A 21,603-nucleotide genomic window follows, 5' to 3' on the forward strand; every position below is an offset into this window, starting at 1 on the left:
AGAAGAAGAAGAAGAGACGGGTGGATTGCGCTTAAAATGTCTTGGGTACCTTTTAGCTCTCACATTCAGTGGTTCATTTTTGATTTTCAGAGTACCTAGGTGGCGCTATCGGTTGAGTCCTGGACTACTAAAGTTTGGAAGTTCGTGGCTACCTAGAGGTACCTTAAAAAAAAAAAAAGGCCTGGCAATCTGCTTCCGTAAAATCAGCCTCTGAAAACCCTATGGAGCACAGCTTTACTCTGACATGCACAGGGTCGCCATGAGTTGGACTCAACTTGATGGCAACTGGTTTTGTTTTTGTCTACGTGTGTGTGTGTGTGTGTTTTGGTGACTTCAGTGGGTTTTTGTTTTCGTTTTCCAGCACCTTTCCCTCCAGCTAAAAGTTTCCTCAGGAAAGAATCTGGTATCACTTGCCTTAATGCAAATTTAAGTCAATTAGCTGCTATTCTTATGGATATTTGCATTCAATCCTCATTTCTACAGGTTGAATAAAAGAACCTTGCTGCATCTTAGAGAATCCTGTAAAAGAATTATTTCTTGGACTAGGGTTTTTCTTCTCAGCTCTAGAAATCACAACAACAAAGAAATCACACTAGGTATTAAAGGCCCAGGTCATGATCTACTAAGAATAACGTACTGACATGTTGAAAATAATGATGTCCTGGTTAGAAAACACTTGTTTATACTGGTTGCTACTCAGATCATCTCAAGATCAGATGATTCTTCAAGTAGCAAATGTGCTAAACTCTGTTCTGATAGGCACTGTAGTGTGACTGTTGAAGGAAGATGAGATACTAGAATTCTGCAACAAAATTCATTCATATTAACAAGAACTCCATCCAGGCATGATTATACATTTACCCATCAGAAACGTCCTCGTCCAAGCTTGTAAGTGGAGTCAGACATTTCAGCCATTCTGCTGGTCCATTCCTAGGTTGATAAAACTTTTCCTTTTTTTTTTTTTTTAACCTTAGTAAATACACTGCCTCTGAGGAAGACCTTTCTAGCGTTCAGGTTGAAGCAACGTCTGACACAGGCCATGCCACCCAAACTCAATTTTCTTACCTGTTAAATGAATGGAAAATGTCATAGCAGCTTGCCAGGGTTATGTGAAATTGAAACGTTATGCCATATATGAAAATATTTTTACCAGCTCTAAAATTGGGGCTATTATTATTATTAAATGAATAAACTAATAAAGTGATATTTTGAACACCCAAGTGCCTGATACATTAATATTCACAACAGTTCTTGTGAGATAAATGTTGTTGCCAAGAGAAAGGGGAAGCTCAGAGAAATCGAAACTCATGGTCGAGGTCACACAGCTTAGTCAGCACCAGCAACAAAACGGACATAAAATCTGAGTCTAAAATCCAGATTCTTTCTGGCACATAAACTGCCACATCATATTACAGTATACCGCACTGTTGTTATTAGTTGCCACTGAGTTGGTTCCGAATCATAGCGGCCTTATCTAAAACAGGAAGAAACATTTCCAGTCCTGCGCCAATTTCACACATTCCATTGCCTGAGAGTCAATTCGGACTCATGATGACCCTAGAGGACACCGTAGAACTACCTCATAGGGTTTTCAAGGCTGTAGTCTTTATGGAAGCCCACCGACACATCTTTCTCCTGCAGAGCAGCTGGTGGATTAGAACTGCTAACCTTTTGATTAGCAGCAGAGCGCTCTAACTACTGTAACACCAGGCCTCCAATTCTACACCTCTTGTTGTTGTTCTTATGTGCCATCAAGTAGGTTCTGACTCATAGCGACCCTTTAAGACAGAGTAGAACTGCCACATAAGGTTTCCAAGGAACGGCTAATGAATTCGAACTGCTGACCTTGTGGTTAGCAGCCAAGCTCTTAACCACTTTGCCACCAGGGCTCCAATTCCGCACATAAAAAAATCAAACCAAAGCCATTGCCATCAAGAAGATTCCAACTCATACCCTATAAACCCATTGCCGTCGAGTCAATTCCGACTCATAGCAACCCTATAGGACAGAGTAGAACTGCACCATAGAGTTTCCAAGGAGCGCCTGGTGGATTCAAACTGCCGACCTCTTGGTTAGCAGCCACAGCACTTAGCCACTACGCCACCAGGGTTTCACGCATAAATGAATATTTGTGTTTGACAGAAGAATTTGAATATCACAAGATTTCACCTCGTTTAAATGTGCAAGGATCTAAGCTATAATAATCAATATCATAGTACAACATCTATCAGTGGGTGCTGTACTGGAGTTTGGACTCACAAAATGAATGATAGGACTGACTAAGCAACCAGGAAGTTGCTATTCCCTGCAGCTTCCCCAGGCTGGTGCCAGGACACATTCTGGGCAGATGCAATAACAGCACATTTTACATCTTCATGTGTTGAATCCAATAAATCTTAGTCCTTCCAGAAGCGCAGCCCTGCTTTGGGGTAAAATTGCAGCCATTGATCTACAGCTCAGCTCTGCCTTAACTTGCTGCCTTTTTCTTTTCATGCCACCTCCACCTGTTTAGATGTGGGTCACTGGGTGGCACAATGCAAAGGAAATCAAATGTGGGGGGTGATGGGGACAGTCGATAAGCTAGAATTTTGGATTTCTGTTTCAAAATAGAAGGTGAAAGAGAGATTTTAGAGCAAATGTTTGTTACAGCTTAGAGCCAGCGGTGAGATCAGAACCAAGGGGCTGTGGCTGCTAGTTTAGTGCTGAACTGAAAACTGCTTTTATAGTGGATGCGACTGGACCCTGCCAACTCGCTGGATTAGAACTGCAGACCAGTGACTCTGACCCTTCGTTTATAGATAGGGAAACTGAAGTCCAGGCAGGGGGACAACTGAGATTCAAGTGCAGGGCTCCAGGCTCAGTTCAGAGACCTCCACTCCACTGAACCGCCTTCTGCCTCCCACCCTCTTAGCTGCAGCTCCTCATCACTGAGTGCACTGACATTTTGGAGCCCAGCACTTTATAAATCCTTTATGTTTACTGCAGCAAAACAAAGAAAAGACACATCTTTCTTCTCCTAGAACACTGGGCACAAAATTGTGCCCAGATGCCACAGTTAACTGTGGTTAAAATGTAATGCCACGATGACGGATTGAACTAGATGGGAGAGGGGGCCGAACAGTTAATGGGCTCCAAAAAGAGCAGGGTTTCTGATTCCGCCTGAAGGGTGGGTTAGCGTGAGGGCTTTGCACAGCTCTTAGGATGCATCTCACATAGTGACATTTCCAAAAGCCTGAGTTTTCATTCTAACCATCCGTTTTAGAAATAGTGGGGAAGAGGTGTTCCTGGGCTTCCTAGCTTGAAATCTTTCCAACAGATATTTAAAGGATTAATTTAAATTTGAATGTAAGCAGGTCTCAGGGAGAAAGCTACCTCTGCACTCCCAGAGATTTTGACCCATCCCACTGGACAAAACAGGTGTGTGTGTACAAAATCTCTTGGACACTTGGAGCCATAGAGTGCTGTGCCATATTGTAGGGCTTGCCCTGACCAAGTATCCCAGCTCAGACACCAGCACCGTGACAGCTGTGACAGATGCAAGCCAGGAGATGACTTTTACTGACACTGGTGGTTAAGTGCTACAGCTGCTAACCAAAGGGTCAGCAGTTTGAATCCACCAGGCGCTCCTTGGAAACTCTGTGGGGCAGTTCTACTCTGTCCTGTAGGGTCACTATGAGTCGGAATCGACTCGACGGCACTGGGTTAGGCAGATAGCAATCCTAAACTAAATAGCAAATGAAAGAAAGTTTCTTTTGGAGCTGTCCCACATTTTTCAGGCTCTCCTTCCCTCTTTGGAATGCCCGGGTTCTCCTCACTTAAGCACCAGGGCCCCACAGGACTTCACCATCCAATTCAAAGACATCCTACTTTCCACCTAATTCTATCCCTTCTAGCCTTGTTGTTGTCCCTAGCTGTCTTGGAGTCAGGCCCCAACTCATGGCAACCCACACACAATGGAATTATACAGTGCCCTGTCCTGCGCCATCCACGTGACTGGTTTTAGACTTGACCATTGTGATCCATAGGGTTTTCAATGGCTAGTTTTCAGAAGTAGATTGTCAGGCCTTTCTCCCTAGTCTGTCTTAGTCTGGAAGTGCCACTGGAACCTATTGAGTATCATAGCAACACACAAGCCTCCAGTGACAGATAAGTGTGGCTGCGTGTGTGGTGCACTGGCACATCAAAGTGCAAAAAAACACCTTCCTGCTTCTCTCAGTGCAGGAGATCTCAAGTAAGACATTATCTGATTAAAAGAATTGACAACAGGGTGACTCACTGAGGAATGCTATCACCTTAATCTTTTTAACCCTAAGGATTTGCATTTTAAAAGATCTGTTGATGTATTCCAAAGAAAACTCTTAGTATGTAGAAAAGATATTTTGAGCTGAGCCTCAGGACTTCCCTGGGTATTCCCCACTCCCAACATGAGTCTTAACTCATAGGATATATTAAGAGTTGATTTCCATTTCTGGAATCTTGTTTCTCTTACTCCACCCAACTGGTTTCCCTTAGCTTTCAATGAGTTCTATGAAAAAAAGCTAACAGGGTCATCCAAGTTAACCCTTTCTGGATCTGGACCTTGTGCTAAATACAATCCTATATTACTTACTCTTTCTCACAACCTCCTGACGGAGGGTCCCATATGATTCTCATTTTAGAAAAGAGAGAACAGGCTTAGAAGGGCTAAGTAACTTGTAGCAGAGCTTTGAGTCTAATCCAAGTCCTCTGGATTGTAGACCCACATTGATAACTACTGCACCTACAGGAAAAGCACCATTTCCTAATCTGATAGCCCAAGTATGAGTCACACTTTTGCCGTTAATAGATGGTGATACCCCTTTTCTTAACCTTTCTAAGACTCCTTTCTCATCTGTAGAACAGGAAGATAACAATACCTACCATGCTAGGTGAAGGTGAGAATTAAACGTGAAATGCAGTTTGTAAAATAGCACCAAAGTTATAGAAACATTTCTCACTGATATAAAGATAGGGCTTCTTCTTCTATTTTTTTTCTTTAATCACCCCTCCCCAGGGGAATTTTATTTCTATGAAACTGTGAATCCTAAAAAGATGGACATCTAATAGATAATAGCAAGCTGGGACTGTCTTACTCTTCATGAGGCTCTCAACAAATGTTTTTTAAATAAATGAATGAATGACATTTGCTTGGGAAATAAAAGAGGAGCAAGTCGAATGAAAGAAGAAAGCTTTGTTAATTCAGAATTGTCACTGGTCTGAAGAAGCACTATTGACTTTTTTTTTTTTTTAACCAAGACCTATGAGTCAGAATCGACTCCATGGCAGCGGGTTTGGTTATTTTGATAAGTAGCCAAGTAGTAATAAGATGTATTCTGACCTTATATTAAAATGAACTGAAATTTAGTGTTAGTTTTTTAACAAATCAATGGTGCCGTTTAAAGTTTTACTCGTAGCCCTATTTTGACCTGTTTATCACCATTTAGGTTTGCTAGTACTACCTTAATCATACTTGAACTTCTGTAATGTATTTCCCAATGGTTTGCGAGTCTTTTTTTTTAATGGCCACATTGAGAGTGTGTTTGTTTAGTCCAGTTCCTTTCCCTACCCCCACCTCCATTTTCTATTTTGGGATTTCACCCTCCCCTTCTTGTACCTGGCATTTTTCCCAAGAAGTGCTTCAGTTACAAAGAAGGAAAATACTGACAGTGCATAATTTAAATGAGAGAGACGTGCCATGCTACATTTTCATTAAAATTACAGAAAAATCCAAGCTGTGTGGAGTTTAAGAGAGATCAGAATAGAGTCCAAAGTACTATCATTACATTTTGTAGTGTTTTTTTTAGCTCAATAAAGCAGCTGTCCTATATTTGCAAAATAGCTTGAAAATTGTTGGTCGTGGAAAACGGAAGATGCACGCTGGTTCCCCCCCCCCCCCCTTCATTTCAGTTTAGAGCTCTCGACTAGTTACAGGAATTAGAAGTAAATCAAAGTGCACAATTCCTATCATCTCTATTACGATCTAAAACTGAAACCAAGAATATGTAGAATGTGCTTCTAAAAGTAGACTGGGACAGAGCCTTGCTGACATATTAATAAATTCTGACCCATAGATCAAACATTTAACTGGCTGCTAAGCTTAATAAAACCATGACACTTGTTTATAACAGTGTTTCTGCAAGTGAAAGTTTTCTGCAAATATACACAAAGCAACCAAAGAAAGATGTGATGCTGGGTAAAATAAAAAATCCGAAGCAAATGTGGAGAATAAGGAATATAAAATAATACTAGGTTTATGAGTAATTACAGGATTTTACTACTCTGGGTGGCACACATGGTTAAGCACTCAACTGCTAAGCGAGAGGTTGGCAGTTCAAACTTACCTGAAGCTCCTTGAAAGAAAGGCCTGTCTATCTGCTTCTGAAAGGCAACGGTGTTGACGATCCCATGGAGAAGGTCTACTCTGCAATACAGGTGGTCACCATGAGTCAGAAATGACTGGACGGCAACTGATTTGGTTTTGGGTTTTTGAGCTCAACAATCCTCCAATGCTGGAGGTTCGTTCTATTTTGGCAGCAATTTGGATAAAAGAAAGAATGGAGCCCTTGTGGCACAGTGGTTAAGAGCTCAGCTACTAACCAAAAGGTTGGCAGTTCAAATCCACTCGCCACTCTTTGGAAATCCTATAGGTCAGTTCTATTCTGTCCTATAGTGTTGCTATGAGTTGGAATCAACTTGACCGCAAAAGATTTTGAATAAAAGAACACTCCTGTCAGTAACCAGGAGATTTTCATCACAGCAGTTAAGACCTTTTTTTTTTTCCTACTATCTTAGGAATTAGGTTCAAGAATCAGATATCAAATAATAAAAATAATCTTTGCTATTTGGGAATCCAACAGAAAATTGGCAAGAATGTTTAGAAATCTCAGAGAAAATAAATGTAAAAACTAACATTGGTATTTTCACTCATTCTGCAAATAAACTACATTCCTCTGAACATAATCGCCTTATAAATGCAAGTCCATCTTCAGGTTTGTTAGTCCTCAGTGGGACTCTCACCTTAACATAGACATAGGAAGTCTATTCCATCAGATCACCCTGTATACACTATATTCGATTTTTTTCTTATTTAATGCTATATTTAATCACGCAAATAGTGCATGAACACATTTCTGTAAAAACAGTAAACAACACAGAAGAATACAGAATTAAAACGAAAGACCGTTTGTGCTTCCATTTCTTATCTAACCAATGTCAACAGTTACTTGTTGATGCTTCCAGCCCTTTTTTTTTTTAAGACATTTTTATACATAAACCCAGAAAAACCCATATACAAGCCATGTAATTTCAGTGTTTTATTTTGTTTCATAAGTGGAATCATAGCAACTTTCTTTTCTTTTTTAAAACTTCAACTTTTTATTCTCAATGTACCACAGATCCAGAAAAGATCCAGATTGCAACTGAGTGAATTTGAAGCCACCAGCCACCTATAAGTGCTCCAGGCCCGCCCTTCTGGTTAGAAGCCTCTCCTCCTACCCAGAGTAAGGGAGTGAGTTATTACTCAAGCGGGCACCTTTATTATTTTTTTTTTTTTGGTGGAAATTATTCTACCATAATTTATTAATAAACAAGAATTTATATTTAATTTAAAATGTTTAACTTACTCTTGAAATCCACACAAGTAGAAAAATACCAAAGGTATTCCAAGAAAAAGAGAAGGAAGAGAGTAATAAAGAAAAAAGCAAACATTAATTCTTCAGGAAATATAAAAATGTTAGAGCTATTTTAAATATCCAGTAACATTTTTCAGCTAATGTCATTAGGGAAAAAATAAGGAAGGTTAAGTCTAAATTGAGGACTTGTGAAGGAGACTTAGCTGTAGAGAAGTAAACTAAAGACAATCTAGGGGAACAATTTACTGAAGTCCATGAATATAAACTAGAAAACCTGAATGAAATGTTTATTTTTCAAGGAAAATATAGTTTAACAAAACTGGCTTCATAGGAGTCCCTGTGTGGTGCAAGCAGTTTGCGTTCCGTTACTAACCAAAAGTTTGGTGGTTTGAACCCTCTCGGAGGCACCTTAGAGGAAAGCCCTGATGATGCCCTTCCGAAAGGTCAAGCAAACATCTTTAAATACTATAATTTTGCTACTTTTGAATTTTTTTCTCCTTAAATCACAGTTCCTCTTCTAGCTTATATGTTTTTCTCTCCTCCTTTTTTTTTTTTTTTTTTAATTATTGCAATTCGTTGAATACACTGGATCATTTGTTCCGTACAGATCCCCATAGTTTGGGTTTTGTTGATTACATTTCCCTGTTGTTATCCAATATATTCCTCTGCCCTCTATAATTCCTATAAATTGATAGTTGATCTAGAGGTTTATTCAGATTCAATGTCAAATACAAACCTTCTCGTTTTTGTTAAAATACTTCACATTTAGTGAAGTATCCTTTGTTACGATACTGTCTCTCGCAACTTACTTTTTGACTCAACGTTATGTCTTGGAGATTCTGCCCTCTTTCAATACACGTGGTGGTGTTAGCTGCCATCAAGTTGACCCCTGACTCACGGCAACCCCATACACACCAGAACAAAACACAGAAATGGTCCTGTGCCATCCCCATGATCGGCTGCAGATGAGACAGTTGTGACTCCACAGGGTTTTCTCTGGCTGAATTTCAGAAATACAGCACTAAACATTTCTTCCTAGTCTGTCTTAGTCTGGAAGCTATAACGCTGAAACTTGTTCAACGTTATAGCAATGCACAGGCCTCCACTGAGGGACACGTGGCGGCTGCACGTGATGCGCATTGGCCAGGAATCAAACCAGGTCTTCTGCATAGAGAGTGAGAATTCTGCTACTGAACCACTGTCATGGATTGAATTATGTCCCCCCAAAAATGTGTGTATCAGTTGGGCTGGGCCATGATTCCTGGTATTGTGTGATTTTCCTATATGTTGTAAATCCTGCCTCGATAATGTTAATGAGGGAGGATGGGCAGCGATCATGTTAATAAGGCAGGATTCAACCTAAAAGATTGGATTGTATCTTGAGGCAATCTCTTGAGATATAAAAGAGAAGCAAGCAGAGAGACAGGGGGACCTCATACCACCAAGAAATAAGTACCTGAAACAGAGCGCATGTCTGGGGTTCCTGCGCAGAGAAGCCCCTAGTCCAGGGGAAGACTGACGAAAAGGACCTTGCTCTAGAGCCAACAGAAAGAGAAAGGCTTCCCCTGGACCTGATGCCTTGAATTTGGACTTCTAGCCTACTAGATGGGAGACAATAAATTTCTCTTTGTTAAAGCCATGCATTGTGGTGTTTCTGTTATAGAAGCACTAGATGATCAAGACAACCACCAACACCTCATTCAGTACTGATAGGTGTACCTTAATTCTTTATTCCATAGAAGGATGTACTATAATTTGCATTAGCTTTTCCTTCCTTATGAATCTTTATTTTCACCTTCACGAATATTGCTACATTGAACACCCTGGTACACAGATTTGGTACACATTAAGTGAGAGTTTGTAGGATGGTGATGTCTTTAGTCTTTTTTTCTCCTGTGTAGACTGTCAAGAGACCCTGAAAAGGGGAGGATTTCATTCACAGAAGAAGTAACAGACGGTCATTTGTTCAGTGCCATGTATTTGGGCTCCTTCCCAGCACTGGAAAGGGATCTAAGGCGTACATATCAGTGGTCTCCAAAATGGGGTACTTGCCTACCAGGGAGTACTCCAATACATCCACTGGGGCATAGAAAAGAACAAAAGAATTTCTATTTCTATTTATTATTGTCTACGTATGTCTTTTATAACATACAGGAGTGTGAACAAACAATTTGTAAATAAATGTTGTTGTTAGTCGCCATCGAGTCGATTCTGACTGGATGAGGTTTTTAAGGCTGTGACCTTTCTAGAAGCCGATCACCAGGCCTGTCTTCTGAACGCCTCTGGGTAGGTTCACACCACCAGCCGTTTGGCTAGTAGTCACTTAACTGTGTGCACTACCTACTGCTGTTACTGAGTAGAGACCCTCTAGGACAGAGTAGAACAGCCCCATAGAGTTTTCAAGGCTGTAGTCTTTACGGAAGCAGGCTGACACACCTTTCTCCTGCGGAAAGGCTGGTGGTTTCAAAATTGCCAACCTTTCAGTTAGCAGCTGTGAGCTTAACCACTACACCACCAGGGCTCCCTGTGTGCCACCAGGGAGTTGTAAATAAATAAACATGTGTTAAGGGTGTGTTCGCAAAATTTTTAATCACAAAGGGGTGTTCAGAGAAAGAAGCTTGGATACTGCTGCTGTCTATTTGTTATACAGAGCTGAGTTCCTGCAAAGCTGATTGCCTGCTGAGTACCTCCACCTAAACGATTTGTCATCACCTCAAATTCAACCTACAAAAAGTGCAGTCGTCACTTTTGCCCTCAAGGTCCGGCTTCTCCTCTGATTTCTGTGTTTCTGTTAACGGCATCAGCAGCATTCTTCCAGTCAACCAGCCTCGAAACCCTGAGTCATCTTTTGATTGCCCCACTTCAATGTCAGTCTCTGCAATGCCTTTTACATCGCCGTTTCCTCCTTTCTGTCTCCACTGCCACCACCCTTTTTAGGCCAATTTAATGACTATTGCAATATAGTTCTAATTGGTATCCACTCATTCTCTCTTTTTAAGCCAATGTATACCTTACAAGATGAAACTTTCTAAATCACACTTCTGATCACACCACAAGTCTGCATATAAGTGCAAGGAACCTAGTGAAACAAGTCAAAACTACTCCTAGATATGGTATTCAAGCCCTCAAGACTTTTATAAATAGGACTTGGCTGTAAGCTCTTCTTCTTCTCCATCTTCCTCCCCCCGCCACCCCTTTCTTTGCTAATATTTATTCAGTTGGGTCTCACCTTGTACCTGACACTGTGCTAGGCATATCAGAGTTGTTACCTCGTTTAATCCTCACCGTATCCTGCGAGATAGATGGCTGAATTTCATAGCAGTGAGGGGGGCTGTGCAGCCAGAATGCCTGGATTCTAATTCTGGTCTTATCAGCTATGAGGAATGACTTGTTGAACAAGTTTGTAAGCCTCTCTTGCCTCTGTCTCTTCACGTGCTAAATTGTGGTAATGACTGTACCTACTTCACAGGGTTGTTTTGTAGAGAAAGTATGTTAATACCTTTAAAGTACTGAGAACCATGCTTGGGACAAAGTAAGACCAGTCACCAAGTCAATTCCAACTCATGAAGACCCCATGTGTGTCAGAGAAGAACTGTGCTCCAAAGGATTTTTAATGCTGATTTTTCAGAAGTAGATTGCCAGGCCTTTCTTCCAAGGCACCGCGGGTAGCCTTGAACTCCAACCTTTCAGTTAGAATCTGAGCATGTTAAGCATTTGCACCACCCAGGGACTCCCTGGCACAGTGCTCAATAAATGTGACTGTAGTCATTTCTTATTTTTATCATTACTATTAATATTCCCATTTTGCAGAAGAGGAAACTGAGGGTTACAGAGGTTAAGTCAATTGGCCCTGTTCATACAGCTAGCAAGTGTCAGAACTGGAACTCAAACCAACATTTGTCTGACTCCAGAGCACACATTCTTGATATAGTGCTTTATTGCCTTAGGTTTCCAGGCCCATCTGTCCCATCTCCTACACATAGTACTCAAAGCTCTAGCTAAGTCGGGTCAGGTTACTTGCAATTCTTCAAGCTGCTTCATATTTTTTCTTTTTTGCCTTTCCTCCTGGTAGGTTTCTACTTTAAATACATCTCATTCCTCTCTTCCTCCTCAATTGTGATCTCAGCCTCTTGAAATTCTACCCATTTCTGTGTAGAGCCCACCTTCTTTGTAATACCTTCCTGACCCTCTTCCCTTTTCCAGGAAACGAGCAACTGCGATCTCTCTCTTGCCCCAATGGACATATATTTTATAGTTCTTATCATATTTGTGCCTTTTCCTGTAGATGTTTGTACACCTACAACAGAAACTAGGACATGTTTGAAAGTCCCCTACAGATTGCCTTGCCTAATAACAGTTTTCAGAGCCCCGGGGTTCAACCAGGTGGTTCGAGACTTCCAGAAGGGCTTGGAAAGGCCGAGTGGGTGGGCCTCTGCATCCTCCTTACAACACCCTCACCCCTTCACGCAGAGTGTCCCTTTCTTATGTGTTTCACATATTGGGGTAAGTGTCTAAACACAATCCCATAATACATTATTGTCTTTCTCTCCCACTAGTCGCCAACACTTTGTGGGAGGAGAATGTCATGAATAATGTGTCTCCAGCAGTAACTAGCTCAGGGCCTTGACAGAGTAGCTGCTTCTTTGAGGCAGGCCCATAGAGGAAAGCACCTTCTATGAATCATACTCTGTGCTCAGCACTTTAAAATATCCTGTCTCAAATATTTAACTTCTCAACAACTCTGTGAGGTAGATATTATCTCCATTTTAAAGATGTGAAAATAAAGGCCTACCTCACCAAAGGTAAGAAACCTGCCCTAATTCACACAACCAGTGAGTGACAGAAGTAGAAGTCAAACCTAGATCTGTCTAGCTGAGACTTTAACGTGAGAAGGACCAAGTTTCAAATCCCTGTTTACCTCCAACTATAGCTTTGTGATCTTGGCAAGAGACTTAATCTTCCTTAATCTCACTCTCATAATGTACATAGTCATACCTTTAAACACTGTTCCTAGGATTAAATACTGTGCCCAGATGTCTGGCTTCCAGACAAAGTTGGCTAATGTTATTTTCACTATACTACCACATTTCCCTAAGAACGTCTATGTGTCTCAATCTCAGAATCCTTTTCAGCAACAGGTACTAACAGCGTTCTGAAACATTTTCCATGTACTCTACATGGTTTTAAAATGCTCCTAGTGACTTTTCTGTCAAGGAGAAACAAGTCAGGGCTCCAGCATGAACCTGTGACATAGCACCACACGTTATATGAGGTCTGGTGAATCTTTTCTGCTAAAAGAATTCCCTCATGAGTAAAATATCCTAAGAGAAGCAGTACTTTTGCTCCCTTTCTACTGATCCCCTAGGCACCTAGCACTCACTCCAGGTAGCCAGAAAAAGCAGTCGTTTGGGAGAACGGGGTGGGTGAGAGTGTGCATGAGGGTGTTTGTCTTTGTGTGTGTGTGAGTGTGTGTGTATGTGTGTGTCAGTGAGTGTGTGTGTGTGTGGACCTATGTGTGGGTGGGTGTGAATGTGTGAGAGTGTATGTATGTGTGAGTGTGTATTTGTGTGTCTGTGTGTGTATGTGAATGTGTGTGTATGTACGTGTGTTTTTTGGAAATGTTACCTATGGTAAACATTCCATAAACTTCTGTATGCATTCTTATAAAAAACTCGATATAATTTTTCTATTTCTCTGCATTTCTTGGGTAAGCAGGCAGAGCTGTTTTCTGACTATAGCTAGAAAATGCAGGATATCTCAAATATCGAATTTAAGACTCTTCTAGAAATTTTAACAAAAACAGTAATTATAGCCTATTATAACTATTCTACCACCCATCTGTCATTTTTTTGTACTGTGGTGGCTTGTATGTTGCTATGATGCTGGAAACTATGCCACTGGTATTTCAAATACCAGTAGGGCCACCCATGGTGGGCAGGTTTGAGTAAAACTTCCAGGCTAAGATAGATTAGGCAATCTACTTCCTAATATTAGCCAATGAAAACTCTATGAATCACAACAGAATATGGTCAGATACAGTACTGGAAGATTAGCCCCCTAGGCAGAAGACACTACACAATGGCTGCAACGATGGACTCAAACACCATTATGAAGACGGTGCAGGACTGGGCATGTCTCATTATGTTGTATACAGGGTCATTATGAGGAGGTACCGACTTGACAGCAACTAACAGCAACATTATAACTGTTTCATCTGTGTAATATTATTTGTAATATTATCTTCAACCATGGAACTTAAACATATAATATTTACCCTTATTTCACTGCTATAAGGAAAAAATTCCTTACAAAGAAAGTATGTCAAGTCAAAAGGCTTATTTGCACTGGAGGAATGTTCTTGATAGGCTCACTTTATCACATGGTCTTCATTGTATATTAAGCAGTACATCCATTGATTTAAATGGTATCGTATTATTAACTTGGATACATAAACATTGTCTGTTTTAAAATGCTTGTTTCTGACATACAGCTTGCTTTATAGAATGCCTACTGGTTACATTTTTGAGAAAGAGGGTAGTCATTTGTAGTATCTGTCCCAAAAAGAATGGGAATGAAATTAGTAAAACTTGCACCCAGAAGAAAACTAGTCTGCATGAGAGTTTAGTATAAAGTTTCTTCCCCATCTATATCTTCCATTTTTAAAATCTGAATTCTGTTCTTTTCTGAGAACCCAGTCAAAATAATTGTTTCTTTTTATCAGCGGTTAAGTGCTATGTCTACTAACCAAAAGATCTGCAGTTCGAATCTACCAGGCACTCCTTGGAAATTCTATGGGGCAGTTCTACTCTGTCCTATAAGGTTGCTATGAGTTGGAATCAACTCAGTGGCAAGGTTTTTTTTATTAGCCTTCCCAGAGAACATATGCATTAAAAAAAATGGGTTGAGCACAAGATGTGCAACTTCTGTGACACTAGGACATTGCCATGTGCAGAAGGGCACTTGGTAAGTATAATTTCATGGTACTCGTAGGTGCCTGTTAACATGTCTTCATTGTCTTCCTTATCACATTTTCTTTTAGTGCATCCCACTGGTTTACCACATTCTAATCAGATGCCCAGTAACTGAATTTAACATAATAGAATGTATCAAAAATATTTTTAAATGACTTTCTTTTTCTGGCATTGAGTTAGGTAGTGAGCCATGAATCAATGTTTATTGGAAAAACAGAAGCTTTGCAGACAATGAAATGCTGTTTGTGCGTGGGAAAGCACATTTATGCAAAGAAAATCATTATTTCAATACACAAATATTTTCTGAATCTATTACCCCACAAATGCCAAACGTGATCACTACCGATGATTTTCAAATTGATTTTTGCTCTTTTGTCAATCTATTGCTAATACCACATGGCCGTATTTTCTTCCTCCCAGGTAAACATTCTAGAAATTAATTTGAATGTATTCTAAGAATTTGGATTTAAAGAGTTCTTCTCTAAGCATGCCCATTTTAGAGCTGTGGAAAATAGACCCAAAGTTCTAGGGGGACAGATGACAAAAGCACACTTCTTAAGTTTATACTTGTTTGATGTGTTCAGTTTCTTTTGTTGTTTTCAGGTGCCATCAAGTCAGTTATGACTCATAGCGACCCTACAGGACACAGTAGAACTGCTCTGTAGGATGTCCAAGGAACAGCTGGTGAATTTGAACTGCTGACCTTTTGGTGAGCAGCTGAGCTGTTAACCACTGCACCACCAGGGCTCCTCAATTTGTTTTTTAGAGCTTCGTAAAGTAATGATGTGCTGTTTTCTTTTGTATATTAGATCTACCATCAGCTGCTTGTTTTCCAAACTGTTAACAAGTTTTGTTGAGTAACGCGTGCTCTGTTTATGACCCAAGACAGCTCACAGGAGTTAGAGGTACAATCTGTGACTCTGGGGCAGTTTTTCTCTTTGTAAAGCTAATAAAATCTGCAACCTTCCCCTTATTACTGCTGTCCTCTCACCAACTGAGCTAACACCTCTGAGAGTAAACAGATGATTTGCACAGAGGCACATCCACATTCAATTTCCGAACTAGTTCTTCCTGTATTGCAGTGGAGAGGCATCCTGTGGTGAGCATTTATAGAACTTTCAGTAGTTCTTATAAGCTTCTTTTCCAGGTTTAGGGGGAAAAGAATCTTTGAAAAAGGTCAAAGATAAAATTCAAAAGAAAATAGAATCTAGCAATGACCAAATAGAGAGTATTCGTATTCAAATAGAAATCTCTTATTCTGTCTCTCTTATCATTAACACTAATTAATTTGGTCAATAATCTGTATTGAGCAGCTACTTTAGATCAGATACTGTACAATTTAATGACAGATAAAACATAATTGAGTCTTGCAAAGCATGCAGCCTAGTAGCAGACACAGATTAAAAAGAAAAAAAAAACCAAACCCAGTGCTGTTGAGTGAATTCGCACTCATAGGTACCCTATAGGACAGAGTAGAACTGCCCCATAGAGTTTCCAAGGAGCACCTGGCGGATTCCAACTGCCGACCCTTTGGTTAGCAGCCATAGCACTTAACCACTACGCCACCAGTGTTTCCCAGACACAGATAAGTAAGCAATAGCAAGCGTTACAAGGGGAGTTCAGGAGGAAATTAGGTCGGTATGAGTCAGAATCGACTCCGTGGCAGGCAGTGGGTTTTTTTTTTTTTTTTTTTCTCCTGAAAGCGTTAGCAAATCAAGGGCTGAAAGTTTTCCAGTTAAAGAGAACAATTTTCCTTCCATTTTATGTACATATTTCTCTTTGCACTATTTTAACCATAGTTTAACTCCGTGCTTTCTAAGACTCTACTTCCTTCTCTTTTACCTTCATTATTGCTACAAAAGTTTAGAAAATAAAATATAAGTGTTTCAAGTATTTCTATAACCATTTTTTTCTTTATCCTTATGCTGTCCCTGGGAACTTAACAAGTGACACTATCACCTTTGTATCAGTGAAAAAGTTAAGGCGGAGTGAAGATAAATCCTACTTGATAGTAGCATTAGAGTCAAAACCACATTCCAGGTTCTTTGACTCCTAGTATGATGGTCCCTCCATTTGGCTGTGAGCCTCATGCATCTTGCCTATCAATCAGGAAATTCTATTACTAAAAGAGTTTTAGATGATAAATGCTTTTAGAAAAGCAAAGAAAAAGTATTTAAGTATGTGTCATTCAAGCCACTTCATCCTCAAGGAAGATACAGTGGAGCAAGTTGTTCTCAGTCAATAACGTGATTTTCAAAGACTAGGTAATCAACTACGTTGTCAAAACTTTTGAAAATTTTACCCTACACAGACTATACGCAGTCATTAGCTTCACTGATCTGCTAATGTGCTCATTATTCATAGGTCGATCATACATCCCAGTTTTCCTGAGATAGTCCTAATTTATACGCAATGCCTGGCACTATTAATAATAACACCTTTCACTTGAAAGTGCCATGGTTTCAACAATAAATTACATGGTTACTTTAGTTATTCACCATATTCTGATCAAATGTGTTAAAAACAACAGGTTGTGTCCCCCTCAGCCTTTTTCTCTGCATATCTTCTCATAGTCTGTATATCATTTTGAATACCTACCAGATTAAAAAACAAAAAACTGTCGCTGTCAGTTGATTCCAACTCATAGTGACCCTGTAGGACAGGGTAGAATTGCCCCATAGTTTCCAAGGAGCATCTGGTGTATTGAACTACCAACCTTTGGGTTAGCAGCTATAGCTCTTAATCACTGCGCCAACAGGTCTTCCACTTACCAGATTAAAAAAAAAAAAAGTAAGTTTTAATTGTGATAGGGTACAGAAGAAAAAAGTGGCCAGCAATATAATCTGCCTAAATGTTCTTGAAGTATTGGTGGTAAAATTACTTCTGTGTCATTTGGTAATAGTACACCGGTGCAATTCTTAACCAAGCCCTGCAATTTGGTTGTTTTGTCAAGTTAGGTCTGACTGATTGCAGGAGGGCATGAATAGGTGGCAAGCATTGCTGCCATCTGGTCTTGCTGTTAAATGTCCCATTTGTAGGGTCCAGGCATTTGTTTGGTTGTACTAATCACTGAAGCCAAGTCTGTTGTTGTTAGCTGCAGTGGAATTGACCCCACTGACTCATGGTGACCCCATGCACAACTGAGCAAAATGCTACTGGTCTTATGCCATCCCCATGATCAGTTGCAGTCAGACTGTTGTGATCCATAGGGTTTTCATTGGCTGATTTTTGGAAGTAGATCACTGGGCCTTTCTCCCTAGTCTGTTTTAGTCTATAAGCTCCCTGAAGCTTGTTCAGCATCATAGTAACAAGCAAGCCTCCACTGCCAGGTGGATGGTGGCTCTGCATGAGGTGCATTGGCCAGGAATCAAACCTCAGGTCTCCCACATGGAAAGGGAGGATTCAGCCGCTGAACAACCACTGCCCCTCAAGTCAACTTTAGAAGCCTGATAATGGAAGAGATTATGCCTTTAAGAATCGGCTCCTTATTCTCATAGTACTTCATGTATATGACTTACAATTTTTTTTTTCAAGTATAGTAAATAAATACAGTGGACGTATTCCTTTAGGTTATTACGTTTTCTCAAAGCTAGCAGGATCATCCTGCTGCCCCTACGCATTCCTGTAAGTAATAAGAAAACTCAACTGTCAAAAGGAAATATGACATTTTTAGTCTTTCTTCTTTTTACTTATTTTTTTCTTGATTTATATTTCTAAATTGTCCACATTGATAAAATTGTTCTATTTTCCACAGTGCCTGAAACAATGCCTTATAACTAATTCTCAAAGAAGTATTTATCAAATAAACAAATAAAAGGATGACTATTATTTTTATCTTAATATATATACCAGATTTTTAAATTTCATGATATCACAAGGTAAACTACATCCCAGATTTATAATAAAAATATTTTTACCGTGTTCTAGTAATTCAAGGTTGTGCCAAGGTTTGCATTTACAGGGGCACCCCTTCTCAGGAAAGCAATAAAAATGCCTAAGCAGAGCGACCCATAATTTCACTCTACTTTCACTTTAATAGAGTTAATGTGCTTCCTTCTGGAATAATCAGTGGCATTTAAAACAAACAAATGGCATATAGTGATTAGAATATGCATCCCATGAATACAGTACTAAATCTTTTTGTGAATCAAATTCTTTCTATTCTTAAGAGTTTCCCTAACCAGGCATAGATTCAAGAAATTTCTCAGTGATTACATTGCTTCCCACAGGATGACTGAAAAGCTGTATTAGGGTACGGATAATTGAGACAATTTAAGAAACTACTTTTATATTAGGCTATCCCTGAGATTCCCTGAGAGTTTTTTTTTTCCTTTATCCCTGAGAGTACTTGCATTACATTTCCTCTTTTTTTATCCCTATATAATCCTAGGGTATCAGTAAATATTATGTCTTTACTTAAATTCATCCAATTTGTTGATTATACTTATCAGGGAAAACTATAGACTGAAACTGATTTAATATGTATGGCATTTAAGCCAGGTTCATTTATTTATGTATATTTCTTGAGTCATGATAATATACCAGGTTACCAGGTACAGAGCTTGATGCTGGGAATACAATTTAAAAAATGAATGCACATTGTCCCTCCCGGCAAGGATCTCATCTTAGAGAGCAGAGGAATGTAGAGAAAAAATGAAAATAAATACTGTGTGAGCCAGACAATAAGACAGGGCTGACCAAGGTGCAGTGATGACACAGAGAAGAAATTCATAATGAACTCTGTGTGGGATTGTCCAAAAGTCTTCAGAGATAGATGTATAACTAAATCTTTAAGAATTCATAGAGTTTGCCAAGTAAACAGCTTGTGAAGACATTCTGGGCAGAGAAAATACAAAAGTACAATATACGAAGAGGGTAAGTTCCTATAGACCACAGAGGGAGTGTCTTCCTATAGGTAGTGTCTTTCCTTAAAAAATTGATATAGTAGAAAAAAATTAATGAATATATTTATTATTTCTAGATGTATGATAAAAAGTTTAACCTTTTCTAGCCATTCTCTTTAAATAAGCTAATATCTAAGCTGAGCTATACTTCATCTCTTGGTCATCCATATAGGCAATAAATTCCCATGGAGGCATTACTAATCTCACCTCCAATTTTAAAATGTAATTTATCATAGAATTCCATGTCATCGAAATGGGTAGCTGGGTTGACGTTGGGTCTCCTATCTCTATGGGTCATATTCTAGAAAATGGAGGTTGATACTCCTGCTGAAAAGTATGTTATGTAAATGTCATATTATCTCTGTATAATAACCCCTTAGATGTCACAATCATAAATCTCTGAATGAGAAGCCATATCTAAAACCCGTTCCCACTGAGTCAATACCAACTCATAGAGACCCTGTAGGACACAACAGAACTGTCCCACAGGGCTTCCAAGGCTGTAATCTTTACAGATGCAGACTGCCACATCTTTCTGCCACAGAGTGGCTGGTACGTTTGAACTGCCAAGTTTTCAGTTAGCAGCCAAGGACTTAACCACTGTACCCTGCACCACCAAGGCTCCTTCAATATTAATGACAACGCAGGTGTTCCTCAACATGGAGACATTCAAGGTACCTTCCATTTCTAGGATACCATGACTCTGACTAATTCCATTATGGACCAGCAGAGAATCTAGTAACCTCCAGGATACCCCATGATACTCTGGATGATTCTACGTAACTCTAATTATGACACATAATAACAAAGTCAACTGGAATAAAAGAAAAGAATTCCTGTGAATGAGCTCACCTGTTAGCTCATGTGTTTCTTTCCAGTAAGAAAATAAAGTTTCCTTCCTAAAGCTACATGGCTGGGCTAAGTAAAGCAAGGGTATAGAAAACTCTACTAAATAAACAAATAGATAGATGGATAGGTAGATAAGCAAGCACAACCTAATAAAGCTCTTGCCCTGCCAAAATGTGATGTGTCCCTTTAAATCAATTCTGAAATTGGAGTCTGAAGGAAAGGAAATGCTGCTTCATGTCACAGCATCTGCTAGAGTGCATTTATTTCCAGCAGAAACAATAGGACAACTCCATGTGGCACTTAGGTTATTGAAAGAGACCAAATTGCTAAAAAGATGCCATACCATAAATAGACATTTGTAAAGGTTTGTCAAGTCCAATCAAGTGGTTTCTGTGGACTCTGCACTTTTCTGTGTCCCTCTGCATTTCTTCACTCCTTTAAAATAAAATAAAAGGATGATGCCGCTAAAATAAGGAAACCTTAATATAACCTTTTCAGCAAGAGATAAAAACATATTGATTGGTGACTGCTGAAGGACATCATTAAACTCTCGATATTTGATTTCATTTCTTCTTCTCTTATTTTATTTATTTATTTATTATTTGGTCGCCTACTGGCATCTCTGTACTGACTGACCCTTGCTAGTTCAACTATTAAAGAATTTCTCTCTCGAAGGAGGACTGATGTAAACATGATAATCTGTTTGGCGGCTCCTATGATGGCCCATGAATAAAACATATGACAACTCGATTGGAGCTGAAGCAGTTCACTATTTGTTACCAAAGAGAATGTTTGGAAGCTCCTGGAAACCTTCACCACAGTTAATCCCAGAGGCCTGGAATTTTATTCTTGGTGCAAACTAACCCACAAGGGCTGCAGCTAACCGTTGGCCTATGGTCAACCACTCCATAATAATGTATTAAACAGGATCTAATGCTAGGGCAAGTCTCTGCTTTTAGAAAAAATATACTGTATCCAAGAAAACAGTGGCTAGGGGAGACTCAGGAAGAAGAAAAAAAAAAGCAAAAGAACTAGGAGGCAGCCACATCTATTATGTTTAATGGTGCACGCACAGAAATCAAAATGCAAAATTACCTGCTTGGCTCTTTGGAATGTTAGTAAGAAGCGATTGGATATTTTTTGCCTTTGATTGCCTGTTGAGACCAAGACAAATTTATACCTCTAACGAAAGAAAAGGTTGTGCTATAATCACTGTACTGGCAAATCAAA

At 39.6% G+C, this 21,603-nt stretch overlaps 1 long non-coding RNA gene across 1 annotated transcript in view; it reads right to left on the minus strand.

The window, feature by feature from the left end:
* LOC126073214 (uncharacterized) overlaps positions 1 to 21,603 on the minus strand; it is a 46,582-nt gene that overhangs the window by 13,195 nt on the left and 11,784 nt on the right. Inside the window, exon 2 of the long non-coding RNA XR_007516679.1 lies at positions 6,360 to 6,439. This is a non-coding gene — a long non-coding RNA (uncharacterized LOC126073214). The remainder of the gene's footprint in view (positions 1 to 6,359; positions 6,440 to 21,603) is intronic.

The sequence above is a fragment of the Elephas maximus genome, chromosome 3, assembly GCF_024166365.1.
Source record: "Elephas maximus indicus isolate mEleMax1 chromosome 3, mEleMax1 primary haplotype, whole genome shotgun sequence".
Classification (NCBI taxonomy): domain Eukaryota; kingdom Metazoa; phylum Chordata; class Mammalia; order Proboscidea; family Elephantidae; genus Elephas; species Elephas maximus.